The following is a 16,232-nucleotide window of genomic DNA, read 5'->3' on the forward strand; positions in this document are numbered from 1 at the left end:
GTTTTCATTTCATGTTGTAGAATTGGGGAGGAGGCGTATGGTTGAGAGAGGGTAGGAAATGGGGTGGAAGAAGAAAACTAAACTTGTAGAGGGTAAAATATCTGCCTCCATCAAACAGATTTTCTTTTGTTTGCAATGTTTGCAAAATCTGTTGGCATGTCCACTCTTAGCGTTTCGTTGGTTTTGCTTCCCCACAGAGATGCTGGGGAAGCTGCAGCGGAGGAAGGATGTTTTGCTTTCTGCAAAGCGTTTATTCATTTATCGCTTCTTAGAGTACTTTCTCTGTGCTAGACACTGGGGCCTGGGTAAAAGAGTTACGTTGGAGGTAAGTGCAGAGGGTTGTGGGAGTCAAGGAAGGCTTCCTGGAGGAGGTGGTATTTCAAGGAAGAAGAATCCTATAGGAGAACTGGGAGAGGTGAATCGCCCATGGGGCAGACCTAGAAATACAGACCACAGGGTTGGGGTGGGGCAACCTAAAGGAACCATCAGCCTAAAGTTGGAGAACAGTGTGTTCCGTCAGCCTCAAAAACAGCTTATTGGGGTATGCTTTGAATCACACCACAGCAGCTAAGTGACATGAGTATAAATAATTACAGCTGTCTTTATCATGTGTCCGTTGTGTCCTGGGCCCTCTGCTGGGCATTTTGCATGTGTTACTAAATACTGTTTAACCTTCACCTTGGCTTTGCATACTGGGGATATGCTCTCTTATAGATGAAAAAATTGAGGTTCACATGAAGTTATTTGCCCAGGGTCACTTAGCAAGTGGACTTGACTTCTGTCCGTGACCACACTGCTTCCCTTGGGAAATAAGCTCTTCCCATATCATGTGATAGATGATCTCCACAGAGATCCCATGGCCTGGGCTCTCTCCCTGAAGTTGGGCTGTGGCCAGCGCAGTTGGGCTGAGCAGGGAGCCTTCATGCTCCGGAGGCGGATGGTTGGGGTGTCCTGCCTGTAACACGCATTGTCCCTTCCTCACTCTCAGCGTACAAAGGCTAGGCACAGGCTGATGAAGGCCAACCGCTGGGATTACTGAACTGAGGAAAACCAGCCTCATGAAACAAGGGGTCCAAACTCTATAAACATAAGAACTAATGCTGGGAAGTAAAATGGAGCTCATGGCCCAAACAAAAGCTTTACATGAACTGTAGTAACTTCAGAGGGCCAGGAGGATATTGCTACTATGAAACAATGACAGACAATTAAAAAAAAAAAAACTATTCAGATATTTAGAAAATACCAAATATTGCCAAAATAACGTCATTGGATGTTCTGAATAGCGGAATGGGCACAGCTGAAATGCGAAATTATACATGTGGAGATAAGGTGAAGCAATTCTCCAAAACATGTAGAACAATGAACAAAGATGTATTTAAAAGAATGCTTTAAAGAGGGGCGCCTGGGTGGCACAGCGGTTAAGTGTCTGCCTTCAGCTCAGGGCGTGATCCCGGCGTTCTGGGATCGAGTCCCACATCAGGCTCCTCCGTTGTGAGCCTGCTTCTTCCTCTCCCACTCCCCCTGCTTGTGTTCCCTCTCTCGCTGGCTGTCTCTCTCTCTGTCAAATAAATAAATAAAATCTTTAAAAAAAAAAAAAAAAAGAATGCTTTAAAGAGACATGGAATACGTATAGATCCCACAGTTCTGATGTGCGTGTCCCAGAAGGAGAAAGCATGGGGAGTCTTGTGATGGAGATGTTCTTGGACAGTACAATGTTGGAGTTGTGGTTGTGACATTATACTGTAGTTTTGCAAGATGTTATCATCGTGGAAACTGGATAAAGGCTACGTGGGATATATTTCTTACAACTGTATGCAATTGTATAATTATAAAAAATTTTCATTAAAAAATGAATTATTTGGGGCGCCTGGGTGGCGCAGTCATTGGGTGTCTGCCTTCGGCTCAGGGCGTGATCCCAGCATTCCGGGATCGAGTCGCACTTCGGGCTCCTTCGCTGGGAGCCTGCTTCTTCCTCTCCCGCTCCCCTGCTGTGTTCCCTCTCTCGCTGGCTGTCTCTCTGTCACATAAATAAATAAAATCTTTAAAAAAAATGAATTATTTGCTACTGGTTATCAAGTTATGAAAACTCCTTATATCATTTGGATCTAAGTCCTTTATCAGATATATGTTTTACAAATATCATCAGCTATGCCTGGTATTTTAATTTCCTCTAATAGTGAAAGATTTTTATTTTCACGGAGTCCAAGTTATCATTTTTAATGGTTTGCATTTTTTATATTCTAAGTAAAAAATTGTTCCTTAACCTAATGTCACAAAGATTTTCTCCTAGACAGTTCATGGTTTTACATTTAAGTCTATAAACATACATTTTGAGGTACTTTGCAGGTGGTATGAGATAAGGGTCAAGCTTTAGGATTTTCTGTATGATACCTAAATGGTCCTGTATCATCTGTTAAAAAGACTTTCATTTATTCGTTGAATTAACTTTGCACCTTTGTCTATGTATAGTCAATTACATAGCATCAAGAATATGAAAAGATAAGTAAGACTTACTGAATGTATAAAATATTACTGATAATTAAAGAAGATCTAATAAATTGAGTTACACCATGTTCATAGATTAGAAATTTTAATATTGTTAAGAATCAGCTTTCCCCAAATTGATCTATATTCTGTACAATCCCCATCCAAATTACATTAAACTGTTTTGTAGAAATTGACAAGTTAATTATAAAATTATATGTAAATACTTAGTCCAAGAACGTTGAACAGGAAGAATACTGAAGAACACTACCTAATTTCAAGACTTGTTATAAAGTATACTAGAAGTCTGCTAGGATTTTGAATGGGATTATGTTGAATGTACATATCAATTTCAGGAAAAAACCTTCCAACCCATGAATATGTTCTATATTTATGAATATGTTCTATATGTTCCATTTATTTATATTTTTAGATTTTACTCAGCAATATTTTGTAGTTTTTCAGTGTATAGTTACATTACATACATAATTAAATTTATCTATGAAATTTTTTAGCCATCATATGATATTAAAATTTTTAAATTTATACTTTTTCATTGTTTATATTGGAATAGAATTTATTTTTATATGATGTGATCATGCTTATTTGTTCTAATGGCTTTTTTAAAAATAGATCTCCTTGGATTTCTGCAAAGGCCATCATATCATCTGCAAATAGAGTCTTATATCTTCCTTTGCAATCTTTACACATTTTATTTATTTTTCTTGCCTTATTGCACTGGCTAGGGCCTCCTGTAGTATGTTGAATAGAAGTTGTAAGAAGTTGCCTTATTCCTGTTCTTAGAAAGAAAACATTTAGTCTTTTGTCATTAAGCATGATGTTAACCAAAGTATTTTCTTGGATGCTTTTTATCAGGTGAGCAAAATTTCTTCTATTCTGATTTGCTGAAAGTTTTTATAAGGGATGGATGTAGGATTTTAGCAATTCTTCCATTTTTTTTTCTTAGTTAGATTAACTTTTGAATATTAAGTCAACTTTGTATTCCTGCATTCAACCCATTTGCTCATGATGTGTTACCCATTTACCTATTGATGGACTTGATTTGCTAAAATTTTGGTTTAGGATTTTTGCATCTGTGGTTTCGAGGGATATAGTTCTGCAGCTTTCTTTCTTGTAGTGTCTTTGTCAGGTTTTGATATCAGTGTTCCATCATTTCCTGTTTTCTGAAAGAGATTGTGTAGGTATGGCATTAATTCTGTTTTAAATATTTGGTAGAATTAACCAGTGAAGTCACTTGGGCTTGAAGTTTTTTTGTTTTTGTTTTTGTGGAAAGGTTTTAAGCAATGAATTCATTTTTTTTTAAAGATTTCATTTATTTGAGAGAGAGAGGATAGGGGCAGAGGGAGAGGGAGAGAAAGAATGCCAAGCAGACACTGCACTGAGCACTGATGCGGGGCTCCATCTCACGACTCTGAGGTCATGACCAGAGCAGAACCTAAGAGGTGGGCGCTTAACCAACTTAGCCACCCAGGAGCCCCCTGAATTCAATTTCTTTAATAAATTTAGAGCAACTGACATTATCTATTTTCTCTTGAGTGAGTTTTGGTAGTTTGTTATGGGCTGAATTGTGTTTCCCTCCAAATTAAAATGTTGAAGTCCTAACCCTCAGTACTTCAGAATGTGACCGTATTAGAGATCAGGCCTTTGATGAGGTAATTAAGTTAAGACCTTAGGGTGGGCCATAATCAAACATAACTGATGTCCTTATAAGAAGAGATTAGGGGGTGCCTGGGTGGTGCAGTCAGTTGAAAGACCCTCTCGGTTTTGGCTCAGGTCGTGATCTCGGGGTCCTGGGATCAAGCCCCGCAGCGGGCTCAAGCTCAGTGCAGAGTCTGCTTGAGATTCTCTCTCCCTGTCCCTCTGTCCCTGCTGCTGTACTCTCTCTCTAAATAAATAAATAACTCTTGGGAAAAAAAAAAGAGAGATTAGGACACAGGTATAAAGGAAGACTGTGTGAAGACACAGGGAGAAGGTGGCCATCTACAGGCCAAGGAGAGAGGCCTCAGAAGAAATCAACCCTGTTGACACCTTGATCTTAGACTTCTAGCCTCCTGAATTATGAAAAAATAAGCTTATATTGTTTAAGACATTCAGTCTTGGTACTTTGATATGGCAGTCCTAGCAAAGTAATACAAGGTCTTTCAAGGAATTTGTCCATTTCACCAAGTTGTTGAATTTATTAGCATAAAATTGTTGATCGAAATGCAGAGCAAAACTATAACAGATACCACCTCACACTCATTAGAATGACTATTATTAAGAAAAGAAAGGGGTGCCTGGGTGGTGTAGCCGGTTAAGTGTCTGACTCTTGGTTTCAGCTCAGGTTGTGATCTCAGGGTCATGAGGTCAAGCCCCATGTTGCGCTCTGTGCTCAGCGCAGAGTCTGCTTAAGATTCTCTCTCTCTTTGCCCCCCCTCCATAAATAAATACATCTTTAAAAGAAAAAGAAAAGAAAATAACAAATGCTGGCAAGGATGTGGGGAAATTAAAACACTTAATGCACATTGTGAAAGGAGGATGGCAGTTCCTCAAAAAATTTAAAATAAAATTGCCATATGATCCAGTAATTCCATTTCTGGATATATACTCAAAGGAATGAAATCAAGGTCTCAAAGAGATATTTATACATCTATGTTCATAGGAGCATTGTTCACAGTATCTGAAAATGTGACAGGACCCCTGATGTCCATTGGTGGATGGATGAATAAGAAAAATGTGGTATATTGGGGGGATGGATTAAATAGGTATTGGGGATTAAGGAGTGCCCTTGTGATGAGCACTAGGTGATATATGGAATTGCTGAATCATTATGTTGTACACCTGAAACTAATATAACCCTGTATGTTAATTAACTGGAATTAAAAAAAGAAACTTAAAAAAATATGGTATATATGTACAATGGAATATTCAGCCTTAAAAAGGAAGGAAATTCTGACATATGCTACAACATGGTGAAGCTTGAGGACATTATGCTAAATGAAATAAGCAAATCACAAAAAGCAAATGCTGTTTGATTTTACTTATGAGGTACTTAGAGTGGCCAAAATCACAGAGACGGAAGTAAAATGGTGTTTGCTAGAGGCTGGTTGGATGGGAAATGGGGAGTTATTTAATGCATATAGATTTTCAGTTTTATGAGATGAAAAGAGGGGCACCTGGCTGACTCATTTGGAGAGTGTGACTCTTGATCTTGGGATTGTGAGTTCCAGCCCCATGTTGGATGTAGAGATTATTTAAAAATTTTAAAGAAATCTTAAAAAAAAAAGATGAAAAGAGTTCTGTAGATGGATGGTGGTGATGGTTGTACAATATTATAAATGTATTCCCATATGACTGAACTGTAGACTTACAAATGATTAAGATAGTAAATTTTACATATTTTACCACAATTTAAAAAGTTGGAGGAAATTCTTCACAGTATTCTTTTAATATTCTTTGTTTGTCTGTAGGCTTCGTGGTGGTGTCTCTTGCCTGATTTTGGCAATTTGTGTCTTTTTTCTTTTTTCTGGCAAGTCTGTCTAGAGTTGTTCAATTAAAAAAACACTTTTCAAAGAATTTACTTTGGGTTTTATTGGCTTTATTTATTTTTAAAAAGATTTTATGTATTTATTTGACTGAGAGAGAGCACACAAGCAGGGGAGCAGCAGAGGGAGAGGGAGAAGCAGGCTTTCTGCTGAGCTGGGAGCCTGATGCAGGGCTTGATCCCAGGGCCTTGGGATCATGACCTGAACCAAAGACAGACACTCAACCAACTGAACCACCCAGGTGCCCCTGATTTTATTTTTTAAAAGATTTATTTATTTACTTACTTATTTGAGAGAGAGAGGGCACATGGGGGGGAGGGGCAGAGGGAGAAGAAGAGAGAGAATCCCAAGCAGAATCCCTGCCAAACACAGAGCCTGACACAGGGCTCAATCCCATGACCCAGGGATCATAACCTGGGCCAGAACCAAGAGTTAGTCTCTCGACTGAGTGAGCCAGCCAGGTGCTCCTATCGATTTTATTTTTTTCCATTTTCTGTGTCATTGATGTTTCTGCTTTCATTTTTTTGTTATTAAGATTGATTTGCTCCTCTTTTTAGTTCCTTTAGATACATGCTTAGATCACTGATTTTAGACCATTGTTTCTTAATATAAATAGCTAATGGTATCCATTTCTCTCTAAGCAATGCTTTAGTTGCATCCCAAAAATTATAAATATTGTATTTTCATTTTGATTCAGTGCAAAATATTTTCTAATTCCCTTGTGATTTTTTATTTGACCCATTGGTAAATTAGGAGTGTATGGTTTAATTTCCAAATATTCGGATTTTTTTTCATAATTTTCTGTTCTTGATTTCTAGATTAGTTCTGTTTTGGTCAGAGAACATATCTGTATTATTTCAATCCTTTTCAGATTTATTGAGACTTATTTTATGACCAGAATACAGTATATTTTGGTGATGTTCCATATAAACTCAAAAAGAATGTTTATTCTGTTGTTGGGTAGACTTTTTTAGAAATACCAATTAGGATAGGTTGGTTGATAGTGTTGAGTTTTATATCCTTACTGATTTTTTTTTTTTTTGGTCTATCAGTTAATGAATGGGTGTCAAAATGTCCAAATACAATTGTGGTTTAGTCTATTTTTCCTTTTACCTCTATCAGTTTTTCTTCCATGTTTTAGAGCCTGTTATTAGATGCATACATATTTGGATTTCTTATTTCTTTTTTCTTTCTTTTTTTTAAGTAGGCCCCATGCCCAGAGTGGAGTCCAACATGGGGTTTGAACTCATGACCCTGAGATCAAGACCTGAGCCGAGGTCAAGAGTCAGATGCTTAACTGAGCCACTCAGGTGCCTCTGGATTTCTTTTTTAATGAATTGATTCCTTTATCATCATATCTTCCTTCATTCTTGCTAATATTCCTTCTTCTGAATTCTACTTTGTGTAATATAAATATAAATACTCGACTTTTCTTTGTGTTTGAATAGTATCTATTTTCTAAAGATTCTGTTCTTTGGTAATGCTAGAGAAATCCTACGCCCAGACAAAAGCCAGCAGCAGTCTTGATTAATTCTATGTTCTCTGTCCAGCCTCCTCTCGAGATCCAGAACCTCAAATAAATCAATGCTCCAGGGAGTAGGTCGGAGTTTATTTCATCCTTATTGCCCCACCAGGGGATCCACATCCCAACACCTGACTTTAAGCAGAGGGATTGGAGCCAGTTCTCCAACTCACATGGAATAGTTTTAGTCCCCTTACCTGTGAAAAACCACCAAGCTCCAGGTACCTTGCCTGCTTTGGGCTCCAGTGGTCAACAGGCCATACCTTCTGTATCATCTTCAATGTTGCATTCCTGTCTTATTTCTGGCCCCAAACATTTATCCTAGAGTGTTTCTCTTTTCAAGTTTTATCTGTCATTGTTATGTACTAGAGCAGAGGGCTGTGCTGAAATAGGAAGAATCTTGAAGGATGTCTTAGCGTTGTTTCATTGCAAGCCACAGAAATTACCTCTGGAATTTGCACGTAGGAAGCCTGAGAGGTAGCTCATGGAGTAGAGGGACATGACCAGAATAGATCTGGGCAGCAGAAGCTAATGACGACCCTGGTCCCTGTTGTTCCTAGGATGAATTTCTAGATCCCAATCATGTTCAGTCATTTGGTCACTATCCTTGAGTCAAATTCCGGGAAAGAATATCTGACTGGCATTTCTTGGGCCAGCCATATCTTTCTTGGAGTAATTTAATTGACAGCCTATCCAAGACTATGTGCAATGAATGGAGGAGGAAACTCAAAATAAAATTGGGGTGTGGTTTCCAGAAGACAGGAACATACATGTTGGATAGAACAAACTATAGATGCCCATTCTACTTACTCTGTCACTAAGTAGGGTGAGAAAAATAGTGGCTAATATTTATCGCGTACTTCCAAGTACTTACTATGTGCCTGTCATTGTTGGTCTTTTCCATTTAATAGCACCTCTAAATCCTCACTACACCCCATGAGACATGTACTACTTTCATGCTACTGATGAAGGTGTTGAGGCTCAGAGAGGTTGAGTAACTTTCCCAAGGTCACATAGCTGGGATTCACATCCAGTTGGTTGGGGTCTAGTGTTCTCCTCCTGAGCCACCGAGCCACTGAGTCATGCTGCCTCTGGACTCAAGTGCATCTTCATACACTTGATTGAACATTAAGACAGTGCAGGGAGAGCAGCTACCAGTGCTCGGTCTATGCTGCTTGTTCAGGGCCTGACCAGGTTGGTCAATGTGGGGCCAATGGGGCTCATTAGGTTTCCTCCATATGTGGGGAGTGAGAGGAGGTAATGTGAGCTATTTTTATTTTGAATACCCCAGGAACATTTTGTCATGAGGGAATTCTCAAACATTGGAGGCCAGAGCTGAACTGTGTTACAAATTGTCTACTTTCCATGCTGTTCGTCGCCTTTATTTCCAGCTGAAGTGCAAAATGAAAATACCCCGCAGTCACTGCCTTCGCAGAATCACTGGGCCCGAAAGAAAGGCCAAAGAAAACAGAAGCTGCTGCTTTGTTACAGAGGATCTTAAAACCAAACTTCATCTTTTTCCCGATGGGAAAAGCATCTATGTCCTTTGAACAAAAATGGACACTCAGGATAATAATAAGGGATAATAAGCCCTAACATTTATCGATGGCCTAACAGCGTGCCAGGATCCCAGCTCTGCTCCTTACAGTCTTTCATTTTTATCCTCATAATAGTCCGATCAGGAAGGTGTTATTACCTCTCCCATTTTATCAATGAAAAAACCGAGGATTGTGAGGATGAGTAATTTTTCGTCCATACAGATCCTAAGAGGGGGCTAGCGTTCGCACCCAGGCTCTGAATCTCCGCCCCAAACTGTGCCTGTGGTGTTGCTGACGAAGAAAACAGCCATCTTTTCTTTTTTCTGGGCCCCAAGTCCGTAAAATGATATATGCATCTGCTATGACCAACGTTCAAAGCATTTTCTCAAGCATGTGTGCCGAGCTTGTCTTGTTCAGGAAAGGGACTGGGGGCACTTTTTGCTGTTGTTGTTGCAGGGGGAGATTTAATTGACATAGCAGCCACTTGGGGCCCAGGCAGAGCAGGGACAGTGCGGGGATCGAGAACCAGGGGGCACCCGCACCCCTTGCCTTGAAGGCCAGTCCTCACAGACACGTAGATGGGGCTCCCTGGGTCAGGTAGAAGATGCTCCAGTCGAAAGGAGATTTGGAATCAAGGCTGTCCCTGAAGTTGGAGGAAGTCCATGGCCTGGAGAGGGTTGCCTACGTGGGGATTGGGGGGGCAATTTTTGCTGGGATCTCAGAGTCTATTGAAATGTGTGCTTTAAACAACAAAGGGGCCATCCGTGCTGTGAGTCTGCATGCCAGGGCGGGCATAACTCATGTTATGAGCAGGTCAAGCTGTCCGGAAAACAGCAACAATCACTGTGACAAACTGAACAACAAATTGGGAAATGTACAATTTTCCCGAACATATCAACGTTACAATCATTTTTCTCAGGAAATCTCCACCACATATATCTCCGCACCTTTGCCCAAAGCCCTTACATGTTTGGACACCTTCACATCTAATGAAGCGGATCCGAGTGTTCTCGGCCCCCTCCACTGCCTCTCTCACTTATCCATCAGCGCATGGCTTGTCCACACCAGTTGCTTGGTTTCATCTGGATTGCCAAGGCAGAGTAGGTTTGAGTCCTGACTCTGCCCCCTGCCAGGCTTGTGGCCAGGAGCAAGTTGCTTCACTCTGTGAAACACTGTTTTAAAAAATCTGGATAGCAAGTCTCATTAGCTCCCAGGTTGCTGCAAGTTCATTAACATACATGATGAGCAAGGTATGGTTTCCTCACTTAAAACGGGTACCGCAGCGAAGCCTCACGACCTGGGGTCCACGTCTGCCTGGAATTGTAACAAGGGAGGAGTTTGCTGCCTGAGAAAATAAGAAAGTGTTTGCTTCTGTAGGGGGGAGATTGCAGAGCCCCTGGGGGAAGGTGGGGAGGGAGAGAAGAATGTGCCAGGGCAGGGGGGCACAGAGAAGAGCCTTGGGGAGTACGGACACGTGATGAAGACTTCTAAAGGCGTTGCTGTGGGGTACGTGATAGAAGCCCTCCCCTCTCTCCTAGGGAACCTTCCACAAATTCTATTTTGTGCATGGTCACCTCTGGGTGAGTGGGTTTATTTGGGGGTGCCTTAAGAGGCAGATAAAATGAGTGACAAGTCAGCTGTTGCAGAGGTGGGAAGGTCAGGTCCCACACTGTAGTGGGGTGTGCCAGAGGCTGGCCCAGTTCCTGAGTGAGAGAGGACCCAGGCCCCCCAGCTGCTCTTAGCTGCTCTAGCAGTGGCTGTTTTTCTGAGCACCCACTGTTGTGTTTGGGGGCTGATCCAGTGAAAACCATTTTGGTTCCGAGTGATAGGAAACCATACTCACACTGACCTAAGAAAAGCCAATCACTGTGGGCTGGGGGGTGTTGTGTTCTGATTAGCTGGCCATGAGTTCCGGCTGCCACAAGGCAAAGAGTGGCATCCCAGTTGGACCCCATAGACTAAGAGTAGGGGAGAGGTGCGTTCCTCAAACCACAGGGTTATTAACTGGAGGAAGGTGGCGGTGAGGCAGTGGAAGTGAAAAGCCACTGTTCACCACAAAGGAGAGGCCAAGTCTCCTCTGCCCCACAGTTTCAGAGATTTTCCAGGTACCAAGAACCTAGGGAGACAGTTTTCTCCAGCAGGTCAACTGATCCCCAAAGGGAGATGCTAAGAAATTGTCAGCAACCATTCGTACTAAGCACTTCTCACCAAGGCAAGTGTTTTGTTTGTTTGTTTTTTAAATTTCTACGGAAAACCACTGAGATACTACTAGAAGCCTTGGAAACATTTTTCAGCCCAAGGGAAAACAGAGGTCTCTCCAAGGACACTTTCCAAGAAGGCACACACTACTTAAATGCCAGGGGGCTGCCTGGCTTTAGTGCCACTCCACTGGTTGCTTCAGAAAGTGTAGCAATCAACAAGTAGTTTGGATATTTTTCCACTGTGAATTGTGGTATTTAGCTCTTTTAACTCATTTAACACATTTCCCCAGTGATGCTGAATTCCTAATGAATATTTAAATGACTGGAACATTTTAAAGACAAGAATCTCTCAAGCCTTGGAGCCTGATCACCAGCTGCTCTGAGCCTCCTTTGGTGTTTCGTAGGCTCTTACTTAATTTTGGTGAACTTCGAAATGTGTTGCACAAACCTGGTTAGTTTCATGTGTGCACTTGAACTGGGTTATTGTTGTCATCCCCTGTTGTTGAAGTAGACTCCCAGGAGGTCCGTTTCGGGAAGATTACCAAAATAGCCTGAGTTCCATTCCAGCAAAGAGGGGGTGGAGGTGGAATGCTTAGGCTTGGGGTCCCATGGGTGAGCTCTCTGCTCCCAGGCACGGCCGCCCCTCGCCGTGTCAGAAAGCCTGGCGGTGTCCCTCACCTCTGCTGGGACTCAGTCTTCCCGCCCAGTAAGAGAGAATATTTACTGTGTAGGGCCGTAAAGGAGCTCACTTTTTTGCCTTTTCTTATTTTTATTGTTTACTAACAAAATAGCAAGTGCTCACTGTAAACATTCAGACAACACAGAGGTGTATAAAGTAGAAAGGAAACTTTCCCTCCGACCTGTTTACCTTCTCGGGTAAACCTGGTAAAGGGTCCTGACGTATGTTTACTTGTGCAAGCGTGTGTATACACACCATACATAGATGGCGCAATTGGGGAGTTCACATGAGTCCGTACAATATGTGCATCTTTGCAAAACCAGCCGCTGTAGGAAGATACACACAGTATCTTGTTCTTTTTTAAAATTGTTCAAATGATTTGAAGGAAAGAGGCCATTGACTTTTTTTTTTTTTTGGTGAGAGTTTTATAGATGTATAATTCACATGTCACACAATTCACCCATTTAAGGTGTACAATTCAATGGTTTTCAGTATATTCACCCACTTGTGTAGCCATTACACAATCAATTACAGAATATTTTCATTACGTCAAAGAAACTCCATACTCTAGCACACCCTTAATCCTCCATCCTGCAGCCCGATGCAGCCACTAATCTGCTTTCTATTTCTCTCTTTGCCCACTTGGACATTTCACAGGAATGGAATCATAGAAGATGGCTCTTATCCATGTTGTAGCATGTATCAGCACCCCCTTCCTTTTTATGGCTGAACAATACTCCATCGCATGGATACACCACATTTTGTTCATCCATTTATCAGTTGATGGACATTCAGGTTATTTCTGATTTTTGGCTATTATGCATAAATATGAACATTCATGTACAACTTTCTGTGTCAGCATGTTTGCATTTCTCCATCCCAGGACCCGAGCCCAAGGCATACGCTTCACCGACTGAGCCAACCAGGCACCTCTTAACTTTTTGAGAATAGCTGTCCTAATGGGTGTGAATGATATCTCACCGTGGCTTGGATGTGCATTTCCTTGATCACCAACGATGAGCATCTTTTCACATGCTGTCAGCCATTTGTATATCTTCTTTGAAGAACTGTCTATTCGATTCTCTGCCCATTTAAAAATTGGATTGTCTTTTAATGATTAAGTTGTAAGAAATCTTTATGTATTTTAGATAGAAATCGTTTAACAGATTCATGATTTTAAAAAGTTCTTCCATTCTATAGGTTGTCTTTTCACTTTCTTGATGGTATCCTTCGAAAGATAAAAGTTTTTAATTTTGATGACGTCTGATTTGTTGCCATATCCAGGGTCATGAAGATTCACCCCTATGTTTTCTTCTAAGAGTTTTATAGTTTTGGCTCTAACATACAGGTCTTTCAACCATTTTTTTTTAAAGATTTTATTTATTTATTTGATAGAGAGAGACAGCCAGCGAGAGAGGGAACACAAGCAGGGGGAGTGGGAGAGGAAGAAGCAGGCTCCTAGTGGAGGAGCCTGATGTGGGGCTCGATCCCGGAATGCCGGGATCACGCCCTGAGCCGAAGGCAGACGCTTAACGACTGCGCCACCCAGGCGCCCCTCAACCATTTTTGAGGTAATTTTTGTATATAGTATGAGGTTAGGATCAGATCTCATTCTTTTGCATGTGGCTATCCAGCTGTCCCAGCACCATTTCTTAAGGGAACGAACTTTTGGGTCTTTCTCCATATACTGACTTCTCTCTTTGGTGCAGTCTTTCAGTTGATTTTTTTCCTTCCAGTTTAATTCTCATTTTTCATGTCTCCCATGACCCTCAGCTATGCTAGGGTCTGGTTTCTCTGTTGATCTAAACCTAAGTGCTTTATTTTTTAAAATGTAATTTTTGAAAAAAAATGCTATTTTTGAGTTGGTAATGTTATATATACAAATTTAAATTTAAATACAAATTTAATAGATGAAAAGGAGGCATGGTGAAAAAGTCTCCCTTTCACTGCTGTCCCTCTGCTACCCCAAGTCTCCCAATCTAGAGGCAGCGACTTCCTGCTTCTTGGTGTTTTATGCATATATTTACATACATATGCATATATATGTTTATATGTATGTTCTTTCTCTTTTTTTCACACATAGTATACATACTTCTCTGAGTCATGCTTTTCATGATTTTTTGACTTGAACAATATATGTTGGAGATCCTTCCATAACAGTATTCCAAAGATCTGTCTTTTCCCAGGACATGCAGGACCCCATTGTATGAATGAACTGTGGTTTATTGAATCAGTCCCTTATGAGTGGACATGGGGCAGCTTGTTATTATAAGTCATCCTGTAAAGAATTTTTGCACATGTAGAGACTCATATGTGTCAATGTTATCTTTAGGATCTGAAGAATCTATTAAGCGAGGTTAGGCATCTTTTCCTATGTTTAAGGACTCTTCAGATTTCCTTTTCTGTGAATTGTCTCTTCATGTCCTTTGCCTTTTCTCTGTTGGGTTTCTGGTCTTTTTCTCATTGATTTGTGGGAGCTGTGTTTAGATTGAAGATACAAGTTGAAAATGTTTTTCACTACCTGTATTTTAACTTCAATGTTATTTGCATTTTTTTTACAAACCACACAATTGTTTTTATTCTTATGGAGTTGAATTTATCTTATGTGTGCTTCTCTGTCTTTGGGTTTTGAGTCACACTTAAAAAGGCCTTCTTGCTTCCAAGTTTAAAAAATATTTCAAGTTTGTGATTTTATTTACTGCATTTAAATTATTGATCCCTCTGGAACTTACTCTAGATAAAGCCGAATAGGAATCCAGCTTTTATCCAGATGGCCACCCTGTTGTCTACAACAATTCTAGAAGAAACACTCTTCTCCACTGATTGGAAAAGCCCTTTCTCATACCCTACATTCCTGTTTGTCAATTTCAGATTTCTATTCTATTTTTCACTACTGCTTTTTAAATATTTCAATATAAACTTTATAATTGGTTTTTCTTGTTTCTAAAAAGGACTGTTGGCATTTTAATTTAATTTAACATGACATTTACAGATTCATTTAGGGAGAGTTGATGTTTTATGATGAGCTTGCCGCTAGTGTCTAGGAGGAGTAGGAGGTACGAGGAGAGGAGGCCTTTGAACTGCCTAGAAATATTCCCAGACCTACGACACTCAGCTCGTCACAAGTCTAGGCATGATAAGCCTCCCGTGATGACTGAGCCCCCTTTAATGCATATAGCAGACATCGCGGGAGCACGTGGTTTTGCGCCCACGTGTGGCTGAGGCCTCAAGTTAGCTGTTCTTCCTGTCTTCTTAATAATAAGATGTTTTAGTGCACGCTTCTGCTTGGCTGAACATCTCTGTCTCCTGTTCCTTTTGCAACAAGGTTTGGCCATGTGAATGGAGGATCGTGTGGGGTTTCTGAGAATTCTTCTTAGAAGAAAGGGGAGGGGCACCTGGGAGTATCAGTCGGTCGGTTAAGTGAGTCTGCCTTCAGTTCAGGTCGCGACTCTGGGCTGAGCCCTGCGTGGTTGGGCTCCCTGCTCAGCGGGGAGTCTGCTTCTCCCTCTCCCTCTGCCCCTCTCCCCTGCTTGTGCTCATGCTCAGGAAGGGGAAAGCCCTTCCTCTCACCCCTTCGTCTTTCTGGCTGCCCGCATCCCAAACCTGGTGACCGCAAATTCAGCAGCTGTCATGGACCAGGAGGCTTGATGCTAAGACGTTGGAGTGAGGTTCACGGAGCCAGGGTCTCTGGACTACTGTTATTAGTCAGGCTTCTCCAGACACACAGGACCAAGAGGAGATATATATGCAACTGTATATTTATATATACATATATTATATATTTATAATATTTGTGTATAGGGATATGTGTATATATATGTAATATATGTATGCACATTATCTATCTATCTATATATATATATTAGAGAGAGAGAGACAGAGGGAGAAAAATGTATTATAAGGAGTTGGCTCACATGATTACGGAGGCCGAGAGGTCCCACAGTCTGCCATCTGCAAGCTGGAGACCAGGGAGAGCAAGCAGGGTGCTTTCGGTTCTCGTGTGCAGCCCTGAGACCCAGGAGAAGCGGTGGTGTGCCTTGTAACTGAATTGCAGCAGAAGACGGATGTCCCCGGTCAAAGAGTCAGGCAGAGAAGGGGAGTTCTCCTTTACCCTGCCTCGTGTTCTAGTCAGGCCTTCAAGGGATCGGTCAAGGCCCACCCACATTGGGGGGCGTAGCCTGGTTTACTCAGTCAACAGATTCAAATGTTGATCTCAACGAGAAACACCCTCACAGACACACCCAAAATAACACTTAAGCAAAT

This window comes from Ursus maritimus, unplaced genomic scaffold (genome assembly GCF_017311325.1).
Source record: "Ursus maritimus isolate PB19 unplaced genomic scaffold, ASM1731132v1 scaffold_7, whole genome shotgun sequence".
In the NCBI taxonomy this organism is placed as follows: Eukaryota; Metazoa; Chordata; class Mammalia; order Carnivora; family Ursidae; genus Ursus; species Ursus maritimus.